We start from the raw sequence: 20,036 nt of genomic DNA on the forward strand, positions 1-20,036 counted from the left end.
ATGGATCTTGTAAGGGGGCCTAGACGGTCTAGCTCCATGGATAGCCTCCCTCCTTCACGTCCTAGACGCTCACCTTCACGTCCTAGACGCTCACCTTCACGTCCTAGACGCTCACCTTCACGTCCTAGACGCTCACTTTCACGTCCTAGACGCTCTCCTTGGTCTTGGTCTTGGTCTAGACGCTCTCCTTGGCTTCCTTGGGTAGGTGTGCTTGGCCCTCCTCCATCATCCCCTCCCCCTTGGAAAGGATTTGTCCTCAAATCCAGCTCGTCATCGTCATTGGTACCTACAAATGGAGAAAGATCAATTACATTAAAAGTGTCATGTACTCCATATTCAATAGGTAGGTCCAACTTATATGCATTGTTGTTGACTCGCTTGAGAACTTGGAAAGGTCCATCACCTCGGGGACTTAGTTTGGACTTCCTTTGATTTGGAAATCTATCTTTGCGAAGGTGAAGCCAAACTAAGTCTCCTTCCTCAAAAATTATTTCTCTCTTCCCTTTGTTGTTGTATTTTGTGTACTTCTCATTTTGTTGTTGTATTTGAATTTTAATCTTCTCATGCATTTTCTTGACAAAATCAGCTTTGAGTACTCCTTCCTTATGCACAAAATCTTGTGGATTAGGAAGGGGTATCAAATCCATGGGCGTGAGAGGATTAAAACCATATACTACCTCAAAAGGAGAAGCATTAGTAGTCTTGTGAACTACTCTATTGTAAGCAAATTCAATATGGGGAAGGTACTCATCCCAAGATTTGTGGCTGCCCTTCAGGATAGCCCTAAGCATAGTTCCAAGAGATCTATTGACTACTTCGGTTTGCCCATCCGTTTGAGGATGACAAGAAGTTGAAAATTGTAGTCTTGTTCCAAGTTTACCCCAAAGAGTTTTCCAAAAGTGGCTTATAAACTTGGGATCTCTATCGGACACTATACTTCTAGGGAGACCATGGAGTCTCACCACTTCTCTAAAGAAGAGTTTAGAAATATTTTGAGCATCATCTACTTTGTGGCATGGAATAAAGTGGGACATTTTGCTAAAACGGTCCACTACCACAAAAATAGAGTCATGGCCTCTTGCAGTCCTAGGAAGTCCTAAAATGAAATCCATGTTAATGTCTTCCCAAGGAGCATTTGCAATCGGCAAAGGGGTGTAGAGTCCATGCGGCATTGTTCTAGACTTTGCTTTTAAACATGAGATACATCTAGAACAATGTCGTTGGACATCTTTCCTCATGTGTGGCCAACAAAATTTTGCTTTTAAAAGATCTAGAGTCTTATCAACTCCAAAATGGCCCATGAGTCCCCCTTCATGTGATTCTTTGACAAGGAGTTTTCTATGTGTTCCTTGGGGAATGCAAAGTTTTCCTTCTTTAAAAAGATATCCCTCGGACACATAGTAACCTCCTTGTGCTCTATGTAGACATTGAGCATAGATGGATGAGAGTTCTTGATCTTCTTGGTAAAGCTCTCTTATGTGGTCAAATCCAAGAATTTGGGCACCTAGTTTTGAAAAGAGTGTGTGCCGTCTTGAAAGAGCATCGGCCACTATATTGGTGCTCCCTTTCTTGTATTTGATTACATAAGGAAATTGTTCAAGAAATTCCATCCATTTAGCATGTCTTTTGTTGAGCTTGTGTTGCCCCTTTAAATATTTTAAAGACTCGTGATCACTATGGATAACAAATTCTTTGGACACAAGGTAGTGTTCCCAAGTCTTTAGGGCTCGCACAAGAGCATAGATCTCTTTGTCATAGGTGGGGTAGTTGAGGGTGGCACCATGGAGTTTTTCACTAAAATAAGCAATAGGGTGTCCACCTTGCAACAAAACCGCACCTATGCCTACTCCCGATGCATCACACTCTATCTCAAAAGTTTTGGAAAAATTTGGGAGAGATAGGATGGGTGCATTGGTGAGTTGAGCTTTTAGCCTTTGAAAGGCTTGCTCATGCTTTTCATTCCAACAAAATGCAACATCTTTTTTTACAAGTTCATTCAAAGGAGAAGCTAGGCTAGAAAAATTAGGCACAAACCTTCTATAGAAGCTAGCTAACCCATGAAAACTTCTTACTTCACTTACATTTTGTGGAGTTGGCCACTCGCGGATGGCTTTGATTTTCTCGGGATCTACATGCACCCCCTTTTTGTTAACTATGAAACCTAAGAAAACTACACTATCTACACAAAAGGTACACTTATCCCTATTGGCAAAAAGACTATTTTTTCTAAGAACTAGAAGAACTTCCCTAAGGTGACTTAGATTGTTTTTTAGGCTTTTACTATAGACTAAGATATCATCAAAGTAAACTACTACATATTTACCTATACAATCCCTCAAGGTGTGATTCATAAGCCTCATGAATGTGCTTGGAGCATTAGTAAGCCCAAAGGGCATCACCAACCACTCGTATAATCCAAATTTGGTCTTAAAAGCGGTTTTCCACTCATCACCCTCCTTGATTCGAATTTGGTGATATCCACTTTTAAGGTCAATCTTGGAGAATAGAGTTGACCCATGCAATTCATCAAGCATATCATCAAGCCTCGGGATTGGATGCCTATACTTGATGGTGATGTTGTTGATTGCTCTACAATCACAACACATACGCCATTTTCCATCTTTTTTTGGCACCAACAAGACAGGTACAACACAAGGGCTTAGGCTCTTTTGAACCCAACCCTTCTCCAACAAGTCTTGAACTTGTGATTCTATCTCCTTTGTTTCCTCGGGGTTGGTTCTATAAGCAGGCCTATTTGGTAGGCTTGCCCCCGGTATAAAGTCAATTTGATGTTCTATTCCCCTAAGAGGAGGAAGCCCAATGGGTCCTTCTTGGGAGAATAGATCTTCAAATTCACTCAAAAGGTTTTCTACTTGAGGAGGTAAAACCATGAGTTCACTACTTGTGGCAGTGCATGTAAGTGCTCCTTTACAAAAGATAAGGCTTGGTTGTTCAACAAGAAGCAAGTTTTCAAAAACATTTTCAAGAGGTTTTTCTTGTTGACCAACCTTGTGGGAAGGAACACTCTTCTCCCACGCCTTTCTATCCCTAAGGATTTTCTATTTTTCTAGCTCTCTTTTTTTTTCCTCATCCCTCTTTTGTTTCATTTGTATTTGGTCTTTCACCACTTGAGAATGTGGTAAAGGACTAAGTACAAACTTCTTATATTTATGGGTGAAGGAAATCTCGTTAGTGAGACCATCATGCAAGGTTTTCTTATCAAATTGCCATGGCCTCCCTAATAAGATATGGCAAGCTTCCATAGGCACTACATCACATAAAACTTTGTCTTTGTAGTTCCCTATGGAAAACTTGATTTCCACTTGCTTGTCTACATGTAGTTCCCCATTTTCATTAAGCCATTGAAGTTTGTAAGGTTTTGGGTGAGGAACTACTTGTAGCTTAAGCTTTTCAAACATCCTAGCACTACAACAATTACAACTAGATCCACTATCCACAATGAGGGAACATATATTTTCTAAAACATTGCATCTTGTATGAAAGATGTTCTCCCTTTGTGTTTCCATGGATGTGCTAGGGTGATTGTTGAGGGTTCTCCTAATCATAAGCAATTCTCCCTCTAGTGGAGCTACCCTCTCATCCTCTCCCCCTTCCTCTTTTTCACTAGGCTCATCCTCGCCACTAGTGTACTCGTCTACACCTTTTAAAAACAAAGTCCTTTGGTTTGGACATTGTGCTTGCACATGCCCCCTACCATAGCACTTAAAACACTTGACATCTCTAGCTCGGATGGGTGGGGTTGAGGTTTCTTTGGTGAAGGGCTTGGTAGGCTCTTTTGGTTTTTCCTTGGATGTACTACCCTCCCTTCTAAACTCTTTCTTGGGATAAAAGCTAGAATAGGGGCTCACCTTTTGACTTGAGGTTTTGCGCAAGTTTTGTTGCTCAACTTTAATGCAAAGTTGAACCAAATCATTCAAGTCTTGATAAGGTAAGAGCTCTACTCTATCTCTTATCTCAAGTGATAGGCCACTAAGGAACCTAGCTATGGTGGTTTCCTCTTCCTCTCTAATAGAGGCTCTCATCATATAGAGCTCCATCTTTTGTCTATACTCCTCTACGCTCATATTTCTTTGTTGGAGTCTTTGGAGCTTGTCCATCAACTCCCTATGGTAGTAAGAGGGTATATGTCGACGTCTTAGGGCTCCCCTAAGGTCATTCCAATATGTAATGGAAGGTTCCCTATGAAGACGTCTATCTCTTTCGAGAGAGGTCCACCAATACATGGCATTCCCTTGGAAACTAAGGGTGGCTAAGGGTACTTTTCGTTCCTCACTTACCCTATGGCAAGCAAAAAGTTGCTCTACCTTCATCTCCCAATCTAGATATACTTCTACATTTTCCTTTCCATGAAAATGAGGTAGGTCTACTCTTGTTTCCCTTGGCACCTCTTGTTCCCTTTGCCTAGTTCTTCTAGGGGGTGGTTGGTAATAATCATTGATTCTACGGCTTCCCTCCCCTAGAGACTCAATACTTTGAGAATGGGATGCATGAGTTTTTTTTGATTTCTGTGATTTTTGTGATTTCTCTTCTTGAGCTTTAGCCAACTCATTGATTTTGTTCTCATTCTCCAATTGTCTAAAAGATATCAATTGTACCGCTTGGGATACTTCTTTTAAAAGAGTTTTCAAAGATTTTACTTCACTTTCTATAGACTTTGGAGAGTGAGAAGAAGAAGACATGGCTAAAACTTTGTGTATATAGGTGTTTTACTTTGAGAAAGTTTAGGAAAGTTAGAGAAGGTAGTTTTCCAGGTAAGGGAGGTGAGTCACAAAGGACTACTTAAGTACCAAGCCTTTTCCTTGCCAAAAACTATCTCCCAATATCTTCACACAAGACTTTCTCTTAGTGAAACACTTAGAACACAAATAAGTTGAGAAATAAATGCAAGAAAACAATGCAAGCTAGATATGCAGCAAAACTAGTCGGTATAGCACAAAATTAAACAATACTAAGCATGCAAAACGTTTCTACCAAATCAAAAGAAAAACAAGTTCAAACAAGCAACAAATTACTAAGCAAAATTACTATGCTATTCGGCCCTAGGTGAGGCTTCTTGGACACTTTGAGCCCTTGAAGACACACTCACCGTCTAAAACGTAATTTGAAAGAGGTAATTAACAATAAACCAAGTTGTAAAGGAGATAAGAAAACCCCCTTTGTTGTTCCTCTTTTTGGTTAGTGCACTTTCTTTGTTGTCTTGATTGTTGATCTTCTAGGTGTTTGTAGTGTTTGTTTCAAGAAGCTTGTTTCGCCTTAGCTTTGACTCCTCCTTAGAAAGTTGGCTTTAATTCTCCAATTTCCAGCACCTATTCACAAGGGCTTAACCTTAAACCAAGTCAATTTCCATGCACATAAGCACCAAGAGAGAATTAAATTCCAGCACCCAAAAAGAGAGGTCAAGGAACAAAAGCAAGAAACAAATTTAATTGAAAGAAAACAGTACTACCAAAAGGATTTATAATATGACAACTTAGAAAGAGATTCAAGAAATTAAATTAAACAATTAAAGGTACTCAATAAAAGTTGGCACACAAAAGGAATTCCTAAAGAAAAGCACTAGATTAGATGACCAAATAAAAAAAACAGCACCACTGGAAAATGTTGTGGGCCAGAAAACGTGTTTGTTCCCCGATTTATGCTGAGCTGTAATTGTAAAATTTGTTTCTGAAATTTGGATGCAAGAAAATTCAGGATCTTATCTAAATTTTGGCTTTGGAATCACCTAAAACGCATGTACCATTTTTTTTAATAATTTTTGCAAATTTGGTGTGCAGTTAGGCCAGCTGGAGCGCTCAAGATTTGCACTATGATTTTGTAAGATTTATCATTTTTTTTCTGTTGCTTCTTTTGACCTCATTCTTTTTTTTGTCGTTTCTATAACACTTTAAACTTGCATTTTCCAGAAAATCAGAATTTTCCTATGGGTGGAAAATTTTTTTTAAACAAAACAGCCCAGAACAGAGAGATGATACAGGGGAAATCTGGAAAACTGGAAGAAAACAGCAAGATAACCAAAATTAACACAATGGAAATGTAAGAATGGAAATTGTGTAAGAACTAAGACACAATTATGAACTCAAACTAAAAATAAAAAGCACCAAAGGATCAAAATAACAGCAGATTAAAGCAATATAAAGAGACCCAAAAGCAAGAAACAATCAAGCCAATAATAGGACTACTAAGAATTGTTGACAAATATGGATTCACATGACTTGACACAACATTTATAGATTCAGAAAATAAAGACTCAAAGCATAAAATGAAGCAATTATAAGAAAGCAATAAGGACTCAATTTCCTAAAAGAAAAACAGCCACACAATGGTGTAAGGAATCCTATCACAAGCTGCACAGAATTTGTTCAAGATCAATTGAACAATTGTCCTTTGGTTGGATCTTCCATAAGCACACCAAGAACAAATTAAAATATAAAAACAGCAAGACAAGTAAGGAATTGAAATGACAAAGATGAAATAAAGAAGAACTGAAATTAAAAGACCAAGCTACTCATCTTGAAGAACCAAAAGCTCATGATACCAAATGATGGCATTTTCATGTGTTCTTCTTGAATCAAAGTAGTAAAACGTGATGCGGAAGCAATGGGTGAGTGAAACAAAGCCCTCCTAGGAGTTGTGTTGGCTTTGAAGGTGCATGAGGAGTGTGATGTTTGAGTGGTTCGGCCAGCTCAAAGGAGAAAGGTGAAAGGATTGAAGTTTATAGCCTAGATTTCTAGGAGAAGTAAAGCTAGTGCACAAAAATGGCAGCATAACAATACTCAATTAAACTTGTCAAATACAAGGAGATAGCCTTCCTATTTATAGGCTATGTGGACGTAAATGTTAAGCCACATTTCTAAAGAAAATAAAACCAAAATTAAATCTAAATTCTAAGGTGCAATGACCGGCCATACACAATGTGGGCCTTTATGCAAACATATACAAAGCCTTCTCTCTTCCATCCGTGGCTTCATTGGCTTGTGTGTGAACATGTTTGGCCATGGATCTTGTAAGGGGGCCTAGACGGTCTAGCTCCATGGATAGCCTCCCTCCTTCACGTCCTAGACGCTCACCTTCACGTCCTAGACGCTCACTTTCACGTCCTAGACGCTCTCCTTGGTCTTGGTCTTGGTCTAGACGCTCTCCTTGGCTTCCTTGGGTAGGTGTGCTTGGCCCTCCTCCATCATTTAGTCCTCAGTTAAATAATCTAACTCCTTCCCATATATGTTTATGTTGTTTTCTCAACTTAGTGACGGGTAGGTCTGGGTTTCTTTTTGGCTTTTGATTTGAGAGAAGGAGTTGAACTCTTACTCTAAGTAACCAATTTTCATCTATAATAGATTTGTGGTTATGTTTTCTTTGGAAAAAAAAGTTTTGGGTAGGCTGGTTGGATGTTTGAGAGGGTTGTTGTGGAGGTGGCAAGGTTGAAGAAGTAAAGGTTGAGGTTTGGATTTCCATCTGGACATATGGTTTAGTTTCTTCAAAAATCGAAGCTTATTGAAAGCAACTTCCAGTTTGTTTTCCAAATGGATCTGGGTGAAATTTTAGGAAATCCATTCTTCAACATCTTCATTTATTGGGAAATCTTGTGTTTGTTCCAGACCTATCACGAAAGCCATCAAACTTAAGACAGGGTAGGTTGATTGACTTCACTTGTAGTAGATGAAATAACATAAATCAATCCTTGTCCAAAATGTGGTCGTCGAAGTGGTGCAAGGTAAGACGTTGAAAAGGATATTATTTATCATTATTCCTAGTGGTAGCTTGTTAAATATTTTTAGAAAGTTCCTTACCACAATATTCTTTCCCGACGCCGGTTATGGTACACCGTACAGTAAGGTGTCCCCCTCTTCAATAGTTAGGTTATCATCCCATTGATTTAAGAATGATAGACTATCCTCCTTAAGATTTCTGGTTATAGCAATATTAGTGGCTTAAACTTTAACCATCCTTCCAACGGTTTCACCCTTGAAGTCGTCATGTATTAATTATGCAGTTGCCCAAAATTATCTATGTCTTTCATGGTTCTAGAAGTTCCTTAGGAAAATAAACTTTACCCATCTCATTAGAACAAAAACCCTATCCAGAGGGTAGTTGACACGCTCTAGATTGGAGAAGTACAAATAATTCTCTTGGATGAACTGAGTTTTAGGAAACATCAACATTGCCTCCCTAATGTTAGAGACATATATAGTCTTTTGTGAGACCTTCTTGGGTGCCATTTTGAGTTTTTGCAACTTAGGTTTGAATTAGTCAAAATATCAAGGAAAGATTAAATGATCCAAAGTTTCTTTCAAGAGTGTGAGCTCCAGATGAGAAACTTATGTGTTATGCTAGGCTTTTCATATAAAGAGATTTAAAACCAAGGCGACAGTTGCATTTTGTTAAGGAAAAAATTTAACACCTAAGGATTTTGATTAAGTGTTAAAAACAACCAAGTGTAAAGTATGGTCATACTTTGTCTACAAACATAAGTGTTTCATCTTACATATGATACAACACTCTGCAATCTTGTTTTTTTGTTTGACATAGAACAAATATGATCAGATGATAAGCACATAAGAGTAAGCTAACCTCGTACATCACAAAAACATATATGCTTATTTTATGTTACAAGGAATGCCAACTACTTTTTTTTTTGTCAAAGAGATTGGTTAAAGATGGAAGCTAAAGCTAACATCAAATATCTCTTGGAGAGCATTGAAAATTCTGAAAAAGGCTATCTGCTTCATAGGAACTTTGCACGATGCAAACTCAAGTAAAGACACACTACCCAAGAAGAACTACATCTAGCTATTGGGAAGATTACGTAAAAGAAGAGAGCATTTAATTCTATAGAAAGTTCATTTAATGCATCCTACTCAAGTAAGCTCATCACAAGCAAAAGGACACCCAAAAAGAGCTAAACCTACTCAACAAACAAAAATAATCCACAACTATTACTTTCTTCATAGCCTATAAGAAACAACTTAAGAAAAAGAAGAAAGAGAGAAACTACGACGTATAGTGCAAGAACTCTACTAAAATTCTAAGAAACAACTCCAATAGGAACACTATTACTTTTCAAATCAACAAGTTAAAAGAGAGAGCATTAATATTACTTTTCAAATCAACAAGTTAAAAGAGAGAGCATTAATCTTATATACGTGAACAAACGATGAACCACTATTGAGCAAAAGGTTATGATAAGTTGATCACCAATTGTACAATTGTTAAAGTAGGAAAAATAACACAAGAATGAAGGGTTCGAATCATGTTTTCTAAATCTTTTAGGCATTTTTTTGCAAATATCACCTAATATGGAATATTTAAATGATAGTTCTATGTATTAAGTTATCATTTGGTGGTAGTTTTGTCTGATGAGATGTATTAGATAAAGCTTTACAACTTAACTAATTTACTTAGTTAAAAACATATTGATTGTATATGTTCTTAAAATGAATATCCTTTTTAGTTATTATAAATAAATATACCATATAAAGAGATAATGAGGAAGAGAGAATAAACATGTATTTTTATACTAGTTTGTCTATATTTTGATGGAACATGACTTCATGAACGAATTGATTTCTTGAATTTTTGGATGATTTGTGGAAGCTTCAATAGAGAAAACGTGCAAGGATGGCTCTCATGGAGCTATAAATTCCTTGAAGATGCATGATAGGTAGGGAGAGTGATTGGTTGGGTCATATCACTTGACCTAGGTGAAGAAGAAGATTAAAGTGTATATCCTAGAGAGGCAAGACAAGGCAAGGAAAGACACCTTCCATGCTAAATCCTCTCCACTCCTAGGTTGCCATGTGGACGTCCATGTGCTCCATACTAAGGTGATTTTCGTCCTCCAATATACCCTAGAAAAACTAGTCACTTTATGGTTACATTAGGTGATTTTATGGTTACATTAGGCTCAAAGAAGCCCAATTGTTACCCCAACTAGTCACTTTTAACCCTTACTAAACCTATTTGATTATTGACCCAAATACAAGCCCAAAACCTATGCTACTTGGCCCAAATATTGGGTCTAATTATTTTATGCTACTAGGTCCAAACAACTTTATACAATAAATTTAAGCTAAAGCTTGGCCCACAAATAATGTTGACTAGTCAGCAGAAACTCAGTCTTCCTCTGTTCTTCTGGCCAAAGCTTTAGTTTATGTTTTGATGACTTGGAGGTCTTCTTGGATATGTTTGTACATGCCTTCACCCTAGATTTTTTTTTTCTTGATTGGGCCTACAAAAATAAACAAAATCCCAATTAGACCCATATTTTCAATTAAATCAATAAACAACCTCTAGGTCTTCACTCTCCTTATTATGTGGTTGTGTGTGGCTAGGGGCTCTGCCATCACATTCAGTTCTCAATCAACTAAATGATTTTCACTAAGTAAACTAATTTTGAAAAGTAAATAAGAGTAGTCTTTAGCCTCGTAGCTACTCCTAGCTAACTGCTTGAGTATTTTTTACTCCAATCACTCCTAACTTAATGAGTATTCTTGACTTCAACCACTTTTGGCTTAACCGGGTATTCTTTGGGCTTGTAGTCACTCTTGTCTTAATGAATATTCTTGACTTTAGCACTCCTGCTTTAACTGAGAATTCCTTGCCAAACAACCACTCCTAGCTAAGATGAAGAAGTTGTATAAATGATGATGAACTGATCACGTTGAAGCTTACGAGAAAGGATAATCGTCTTAAGATGTTTATAGAATTTGATTACTTTCTCCCCTAATTAGTTAATTGAACATAATAGTGTGCTTCTATGAACCTTTTACATGGGCACAGGAAATTAAGCAAAATATCAACACTATATAACGTGATTTGTCTTCTTTTGTCTTCTCATTAAGTATCTTTAAATAGATTTTAAAGAAAGTGGAAATTGTGAATTTGTTTTTTCCTATTGAATCAACTTCAATTTTTATGTATGCTTCTTTCGTTGGATGAGCTTACTTTTGCACTTAAAGCATTTTGTATACCATTAAATTCTCTCTTCTTCTTTTACGTAATCTTCCTAATAACTACATTAGGTTATCTTTCCTTAGGCAGTGTGCCTTTACATTATTTTGCCTACTTGTACATAGTCGTACGATGGAAAATAGTTTTTCTAGAGTTATCAATGATTTGTTCAAGGATTTGGTGAAGAAAAGAAACTTTACCTCAAACTTCATGAGATCTTTAGATGTTGACTTTAACTTACACTTTCAATATATCTCTATTACAAATGAACACTTCTGGCAACATAAAATAAGTATAGGTGTTTTGTGAAGTACGAGGTTAGCTTTCTTTGTGTTTATCGACTAATCTAATACGCGTACAATCTGATCTCATAAGCCCTTTATCATATGTAAGAGAAATAAGATTGTGTATTCTCTAGCAAACAAAATACTTACAACTTACATGATCTATTATTTACACTCAAAAATCGTCTTATGGATTAAGCGCCTATTTTTAACGCTTAATCAAAATCATTGGGTGTTGGACCTTTTCTCTAATAATAACCTCTACATCTTAGCAAAGAATGGTTGTTTTGCGAATAATACTTGGTTATTATCCAGAAGTATCTATTGTTTAAAGAATACTCGTTTAACCTCGAAGAGGCTTGTAAAAGAATACTTGGTTGAGTTAGAAGTGGCTTGTGGAAAGAATACATGAACAAGGTCACCCATAAGTGATTGCATGCTAAAAGAATACTCATTAAGCCAATAGTGACTTGTGTAAACAATACTCAAGGGGTTAGTCAGGAGTGACTACGAACCCAAAGAATATTCGTATTGTACTTCACAACTCTAGTATGCTCAGTGAAATTCAATTTGTTGATTGAAAACTAGTATGTTATGACAGACGAACCAATACAATGCATGATATGAACAATACAAAGAAATGAAAACCCTAAATAGGATTAAAAACGAAAATCCAAAAAGTAAAATAATCAAAGAAAAACACAACTTTGTAAAATTAGAAAAAACATGTTTATTCCCATTGATTATGTGTATCTAACAAGAGACTCCTTAGTCAATTTAAAAGCTTTTATTAATAAATAGAAGAGCTTACGAAATTAAAATATCTTATACTATAATTATGCATGAAAAAATATAACAAATTTGATTAAAACTAAAAAAAATCAAATAAAATAGTAGAAAACTTCTAATGCATCAGATTATATATCCATCTTAGAGACCCAAAAATCTAACACAAGAAGAATTAGCAAAAAAAATCAAACTATTTAGCAAAATTTATTGCTAAAATATTAGGCAAATAGTATATTAACTAAAAACATGGAATTAAAACATTTATGCAAAAGAAGCCCAAATTTATTACCAAAAAAGAAGAAACGGTAAAAATATAAAAAATAAATAATATGAAAAACACTTTAAAGATGCAATAAAAGTATACAGTACAAGAAAATCATTAAATAAAAACTAATTCTAGAGACATAAAATAATGGGTTACTATATTGATGACATTAGATACTATTAGAGACTAAAACATTGATTGATATCTAAAGTAATTTCTATTATTAATATACTTTAGATTCTAAAGTTGGTAGCTAAAAACTTGATAACTAATAATTTAGAAACTATTTTTGTACCGACCAGGTAGTCGGGAGTGATGACGTGGCAGCAAGCTATGACATAGGCGTGTTGAGCGGAACACCTTGTTGACAGAAGCGAAGGAAGTCGGGGAGCTCGCGTAGTCGCCAATCGTTAAGTTGGCGTGCTCCGACCTCTAGCATATCTAGACCGGCGGTCACCAGGTTTGTGTTGTAGTCGCCAGAGGCGAACCCAGGCGACCAAGTGATCAAAGATCGCCGAGAGGAGGACATCGCCGAAAGATCAAGAAAGCTTGTTCACGGCTTTCAAAGGGCACGAGTGCGAAGGATGGAGTTATCAGATGATCATTCCCTAGCCAGAGGTCGAGGCAAGGGAACAACTTACCAAAACATACACGATGAAGCAAGTGAAGCAGATCATGATGGCGGCCGGCGAGACCACAGAGAAGGTGTGCATGGTGACACCCCGTACTCGCCACACAGAAGAGATCGCGCTCCAAGGCAGCTATACGTCGAGTTACTCCTTGCATGGGTAACTTAGTCGAACAGCCTGAAGAGAAAGAAGTGACGCTCAAGCAGAGGACGCTCCAGATGGTGACACGTGTACAACTGGATGCGAGCCACGTGTTCAGATGTGTAACCGTCAGGAGAGAGAAAGTGCACAGGTATATAAGAGATTCTAACGAACTTCTGAGGTACGCGCGTTTAGAACACTTCTTTACGCTTGTGAGAACTTGAGTACGCTGAGAGAGAGAACATTGCACGGTTCCTGGAGTTCTTAGCTTTTCTCTTAGTATTTTGGTGGTTCAGTCACTGACTTGAGCGTCGGAGCGCGATCGGCCGCAGCGGCGCCACTCTGTCTTTTGCAGGTTCTTGAGGTGAATCGAGGTGTGAAGGACGGAAGCTAGCGTGGTGCAAAGCCGATCCAGAGGAAGAATACCTTTGACGAGGCGAGGCTCTTGCGTTCTGGTCAACCGGCAGGATCATGAGGCGCCCACCGTGGGGCCGTGTAAAACATGTCCCCATCCACAGCGTGAGTTCTTGAAGTTGCTGTAGTTTCTGTGTAGTTGTGTGCTGGTGCAACCATTTTTCACCGTTCGTTTGAGCTTTTGTTCGGTGATTTCAAGTTTTCCACCGTTCGTTCGAGTTTTGTTCGGTGAATTCAAGTTTTCTGCCGTTCGTGTGGGTTTTAATCGGTAGTTTGAAGTTTCCACCGTTTGTTCGAAGCTTTCGATTGTTTTTCTCGAAGTTTCTCGCTGTTCGCGCGGTTTTCAATCGGTTGATTCGAAGTTTGACCGTTCGTTTGCAGGTTCTTGAGGTGAATCGAGGTGTGAAGGACGGAAGGTAGCGTGGTGCAAAGCCGATCCAGAGGAAGAATACCTTTGACGAGGCGAGGCTCTTGCGTTCTGGTCAACCGGCAGGATCATCAGGCGCCCCTGGGCAAAGTAGAGGCACCAGATAAAGTCCTTCTCGCCGTTGAGCGAGTTCAGGCAAGATAAAGTCCTTCTCGCCATTGAGCGAGTTCAGGCAAGATAAAGTCCTTCTCGTCGTTGAGCGAGTTCAGGCAAGATAAAGTCCTTCTCGTCGTTTGAGCGAGTTCAGGCAAGATGAGCTGAAAAGTCAAGGGTGTTTATGACCTTAAGTGGTGGGAAAGGAAGGAAATGCCTTTTCCCCTTTAAGTGAAACATCAATATTGACCCAGTAAGACCAGATCATTGTTCTGAAACTCAGGGAGGTAGAGAAGGATCCGAAAGGCGCCTCTACCCCCAGATGAGGGAACAATGATCAAGTTACGAAGATGAGAAGGGCCACATCGCCAGAATAATACGGCGATCAGAAGAACCACAGGCGATGACAGGAGTAAGGGCCCACTTCAATGAGGCAGATCAGGTGAACTGTATCTTAAATATCAGTTTGGTTTGAAACTTGTTGTTTAGTAAGTAGTTTCACGCTGAAGTTCGTTACCTTAAGTTCACAAGTTATTAAAATGTCATCGTTTGAGAGTTGATAAGTTGCTCAAGTTTTACTTCGAGTTAACAGTTTGATAAGTTGTTATGAGATTGATGGTTTGCCGAAGTTCAAAGCGCGAGTAAGAAAGCATATCAAGGTTAAAGAATGCGGAGTAAACAGAAAGACGAGGTGCAAAAGCAGAAGAAGTTATATGCAAGCAATGTTAGTTCAAATACACAAGAAGAAAAATTACATGTAAAGTTTTACAAAACAGGGATAAGCGCCAAGTTTTCAAAGAGCAAAGTGATGGAGGGAGACAATTAATCTTCAGAAGGCACGATCTTCCCATCCACCACTTCGTTGCAGATCGACACCATGGAGAGGTCGAGCTCGGGGTATTGGCAAGCGACTTGCTCCAGGGCGGCGTCGAACCCGGCGGCAAGGACTTGGGCGGAGCTTTGCTCGAGCTCTTCGGTTTGTTGCTTCAGCTCGTCAGCTCGCTTCTTCAGTTCTTCAGTTTCCCCACGAGCTTGAGCAAGGTCTTCAGCAACCTTTTTGCCTTCGTCCCGCACCTGGGCCAGCTCTGCAGCAATTTTCTTGTTTCCCTCTTGAGCCTTGGCGAGCTCAGCCGTGGCGTCGTCCCTCTCCTTCTCGACCTTCCCGAGGAGGACCTCCCGATCAGCTGACCTTTTTTCAAGGTTTTCCACCTTGGCCGCATCTGCTTTTATTGCTGCCTCCAAGTTGGCCACCTTGAGCCTGTAGGGTACCAGCTTACTCTCCAGCTCGATTTTCTCTTGAGCAAGGAGGTGCAGTTTCTGGCGCAGATCGGAGGCCTCCTTGCGTGCGCCCCTTAGCTCAGCACTCATGGCGTCCTCCAGCCTGGAATGATCGATTTCTGCGATCATCAGGTTGCAAGACAGTTTTTCTGCCTCAATCCTTATCAGGCGGTTCTCTTCCTGGAGCGCTGAGTTCTCGTCCTGAAGCCTCTTGCTCTAGTTCTTCACAACCTTCGTTATGATTGAGGGGAGATCCTCTGCCATCATCTTTAGTTTAGCTATGAAGGGCCCCCAGACCTCTTCGATGGAGGGGGAAGGCTTGCAGTTGTTGCTGGTGGAGGTGCTGGAGGAGCCTGGTGCTGACTTTCACCACCACCCTCTTGAGTTTGTAGAGCAAGGGGGGCTTCTTCGCGTGGTGGTGAAGGCGGGGACTCTGTTATGAGGATGGGCGAGTTGTGGGCACCTTCATCTCCACCTGGTGCGGCCTTAGCAATAGAGGTGGTTGAAGGGGGACCCTCTCCAGCAGATACGAACGGCGTGGAGGCGCTTGGAGGGTTCTCTATGAAGTTAGGCTCGCTGCCTTCAACCACCGGGAGCGCGACCGCCAAGGGTGTTGCTTGGACTGGTTGTGTTGGAGCTGGAGGTGAGGGCGGTGTTGGTGTTGGGAGAGCGGGTGGTGAAGAAGGTGCCACCCTTGTTCTTTTGGTGACGAGGCCGTCCTCAGTCGCCTCATCATCTTCCTATTCATCTTCCTGTACCACCTGAGTGGTTTTTCTCTTTGGCTTCCTCAAGACAAGTTTCTGTCTTTGAGGGGCGGGTAGTGTCCCCGAAGGAGTTGGACCTTGGGGTGGAGTCTTGCCCTGGGCAACGACGATCTCTACCACCGAGTTGGGCACTATTTGGGAGCCCGCCGCCAGCTTGTGAGCCCGGGCGATCGCCCTGAGTTCTGCCAGCTTTCCCTTTCCCAACATGAGGTCTGCACAGGGTAGAAAATAGATAAGTAGGCCCCAAAGCAGAAGCAGAACATGCAAGTATATGCACTCAGAGATAACACAAGCAAATAGCACATGGATGAATAGTTAAGATAAATATAGAGTAAGCAGAACGCCAGAGATGGAATGATAGAAAATGCTAAGTCAGTTTCAAAACAAGAGATCTGGTGCCGATGTAAGAGCTAACCTATATGAGCTTCGAGTTATAGTTAAGATAAATATAGAGTAAGCAGAACGCCAGAGATGGAAGGGTAGAAAATGCTAAGTCAGTTTCAAAACAAGAGATCTGGTGCCGAGGTAAGAGCTAACCTATATGAACTTCGAGTTGGCCCTCGAGGAACTCGAAAGAGATTATTGAGGAGGTGGGGAAGGTGATGTTGGCGGCTGCTACACTCTTCCAGAAAAGGTAGAGATCTTTGTCTAGCTCGCCCATGGTGTCGGGACTTCTGGGCCTCCTAAAGCTTTCTTTGGCATCTTTGTTCCCCTTGTGTACCCAGTATAAGGGGAAGCCGTCGAGCAGGGAGGGATCTTGGTCGTTGGCGCACACCTTCACGAATTTTCCCTTCCAATCTTTGTATGATTGCTGGAAGATTGAGAGGATTGACCTCCCAGCAATCCCATTCAGGCTAACCCAGAGGCGGTCTCCTGGATTCTTAGCTTCGAACAGGAAGAGGAAAACGTCAACTGAAGCTGGTAGTCCCAAGTGTGCGCACATAATTTGGAACGCCCTTACGAACGCCCAGCTGTTGGGATGAAGCTGGGCGGGGGCGATATCGAGCTCGGTTAACAGCTCTCTCTCGAAGCGAGTGAAGGGAAGTCTGAGCTTCACCTTCTTGAAGAACATCGCGTAGATGAAGCAGAACAGCTCGCCGTTGTTCGCTTTATCGTCCGCGCAGATCGGCTCACCCGGGAAGCAGGGCAGCACGACCATTTTGCTGTCGTGCTCCTTATGGAATGAGAGCTCGGATTGGTCCCCTTTCCTTAGTCGGTGCACGCCCAACTCCGTGTTTATTGAAGAGGTTTCTTTCAACAAAGCTGAGGTGGCCCAAGGGTAGAGTTCCTTGTAGTCTTTTGGAGGTAGGGAAGCGCCTCCGGCGACTGGCGGAGTTGCGTGAACGGGGTTGGCATGCGAAGTTGCAGGCCTCTCAGCCTGGGTAGAAGGAGCGCCAGATGCTTGTGGTGGGTTACGCGCTGGCGGAGGATTTGCCCCAGGAGCAACCCTATGCACTTGGGATGGAGGGTTTCGCGATGGAGGAGGAGGGTTCGTGGTGGTTTTCGTGCGAGCCATCGCAGGAACTGCAAAGGAAAATGAAAGGGATGAACAAAGGTTACGACTCGATTGTGGACGAAGAAAGAAGAACGAACGAACAAGAGTTCGTTGGGATGAACGTGATGGAAGACGAAGCCCTAAGTTACGAGAGGGGAGAAAGGGAAAAAACAGCCCACAACGTATGCACCAAACAGATAATGGATGATGCGAATCGGTTAAAATGCAGCAGATATCAACAGAAGAAGTAAAAGAGGTACCTTTTGATGATCGGATGAGCGTTGAAGAGAGTTGGAGATTGAGAGGGTTGAGAAGCTTCGTAGGTTGCAGAGAAAATACTTAGAACTTTTGAGAATGCAGAAAGATGATGGAACAGTAGGAAATGCAAAGGGTTTTAGGGGTTTTTCGAACGTTTTCGGAAGCGCAAACGACAGCTGAAGATGACCGTTGATGAAGCCACGTGTCGAGCGATTGGAAAAAGGGGTTTGGTGGAGCGTCAGAAAAGCAGAGGGTACAAACGTTTGGAATTCCGTGCCAGTGCCACGTAGATCGACAGTGATGTGACATCTTAGTCTTTTCGCTGGACAAAGTCTTCGCTTAAGACTGGGGAGCTTGTGTACCGACCAGGTAGTCGAGAGTGATGACGTGGCAGCAAGCGATGACATAGGCGTGTTGAGCGGAACACCTGGCTGACAGAAGGGAAGGAAGTCGGGGAGCTCGTGTAGTTGCCAATCGTTAAGTTGGCGTGCTCCGACCTCTAGCATATCTAAACCGGCGGTCACCAGGTTTGTGTCGTAGTTGCCGGAGGCGAACCAAGGCGACCAAGTGATCAGAGATCGCCGAGAGGAGGACATCGCCGAAAGATCAGGAAAGCTTGTTCACGGCTTTCAAAGGGCACGAGTGCGAAGGATGGAGTTATCAAATGATCATTCCCTAGCCAGAGGTCGAGGCAAGGGAACAGCTTACCAGAACATACACGATGAAGCAAGTGAAGCAGATCATGATGGCGGCCGGCAAGACCACAGAGAAGGTGTGCATGGTGACACCCCGTACTCGCCACACAAAAGAGATCGCGCTCCAAGGCAGCTATACGTCGAGTTACTCCTTGCATGGGTAACTTAGTCGAACAGCCTGAAGAGTAAGAAGTGACGCTCAAGCAGAGGACGCTCCAGATGGTGACACGTGTACAACTGGATGCGAGCCACGTGTTCAGATGTGTAACCGTCAGGAGAGAGAAAGTGCACAGGTATATAAGAGATTCTAACGAACTTCTGAGGTACGCGCGTTTAGAACACTTCTTTACGCTTGTGAGAACTTGAGTACGCTGAGAGAGAGAACATTGCACGGTTCCTGGAGTTCTTAGCTTTTCTCTTAGTATTTTTGGTGGTTCAGTCACTGACTTGAGCGTCGGAGCACGATCGGCCGCAGCGGCGCCACTCTGTCTTTTGCAGGTTCTTGAGGTGAATCGAGGTGTGAAGGACGGAAGCTAGCGTGGTGCAAAGCCGATCCAGAGGAAGAATACCTTTGACGAGGCGAGGCTCTTGCGTTCTGGTCAACCGGCAGGATCAATTTTAGATATCAATCAATTTTTGTCGCTAAAATAATATTTAATTTATTCAATATAGTAACTAATTATTTTATTCTCTAAAATTAGTTTCTATTTAATGATTTTCTTGTAGTGATAAATGTATATACAAAATATGTGTCATCAAATTTCCCACACTTACTTTTGCTCTTCCAAGTGAAAAACAAATCTAAGGAAATAAAACATAAAATAATCTAAATGAATGTAAAAAATGCATATGAATGGGATCAATTAAGAAAAATTATGGATCTCGTGCAAAAGTGACTAAGAGAACTCCTACCAACTGAACAATTAACTTCTCTACTTTGGTCGGTTGGTATATGCTTCTTCTTCCACTCCTTAGGCTCAATCGATATACTCTCCCTTCGCCAACTCTCGTTCACCACCTTCAGTTAAGCTCTCCTTCCTGCGATCGTTCTCGACCGATAGGACACCTGCAAAAGGTGCTCCGACGCAGTAAGTGTTTGGTATTCAATGCAATAAATGCGTAACAATGACGTATCTTTTTCTTGGAATTTGTATTTATTTATATGTTTGTGGTGGACTTTGTTACTGTTAGGTCGAGATTAACGTATGGATCATGAATAAAAAAGTATTGTCTAATTCTTCTTACGACTTAGTCTTGTTAATCATCTTCTACTCTTAATGCATTTTAAACATTTTGGTTGGTCAAAACTAGGACGTTACAAATCCTAAAAATGAAATAATGTTAGTAAAAGATAAAAATAATCATACATCCAAATTATAAAAAAACTAAAAGAATCAATAATATATTCTAGAACATAAAGTAAACAATGATCACAATCAAATTAAATCATTGATCAAAATTGCTAGACATCTTACAAGAATGCAAACATAGTCTCTCTAAATTGTTTAAAATTGTCTATATTCTAGAACATAAAGT

The sequence above is a fragment of the Phaseolus vulgaris genome, chromosome 8 (genome assembly GCF_051622355.1).
Source record: "Phaseolus vulgaris cultivar YP4 chromosome 8, ASM5162235v1, whole genome shotgun sequence".
Lineage (NCBI taxonomy): Eukaryota > Viridiplantae > Streptophyta > Magnoliopsida > Fabales > Fabaceae > Phaseolus > Phaseolus vulgaris.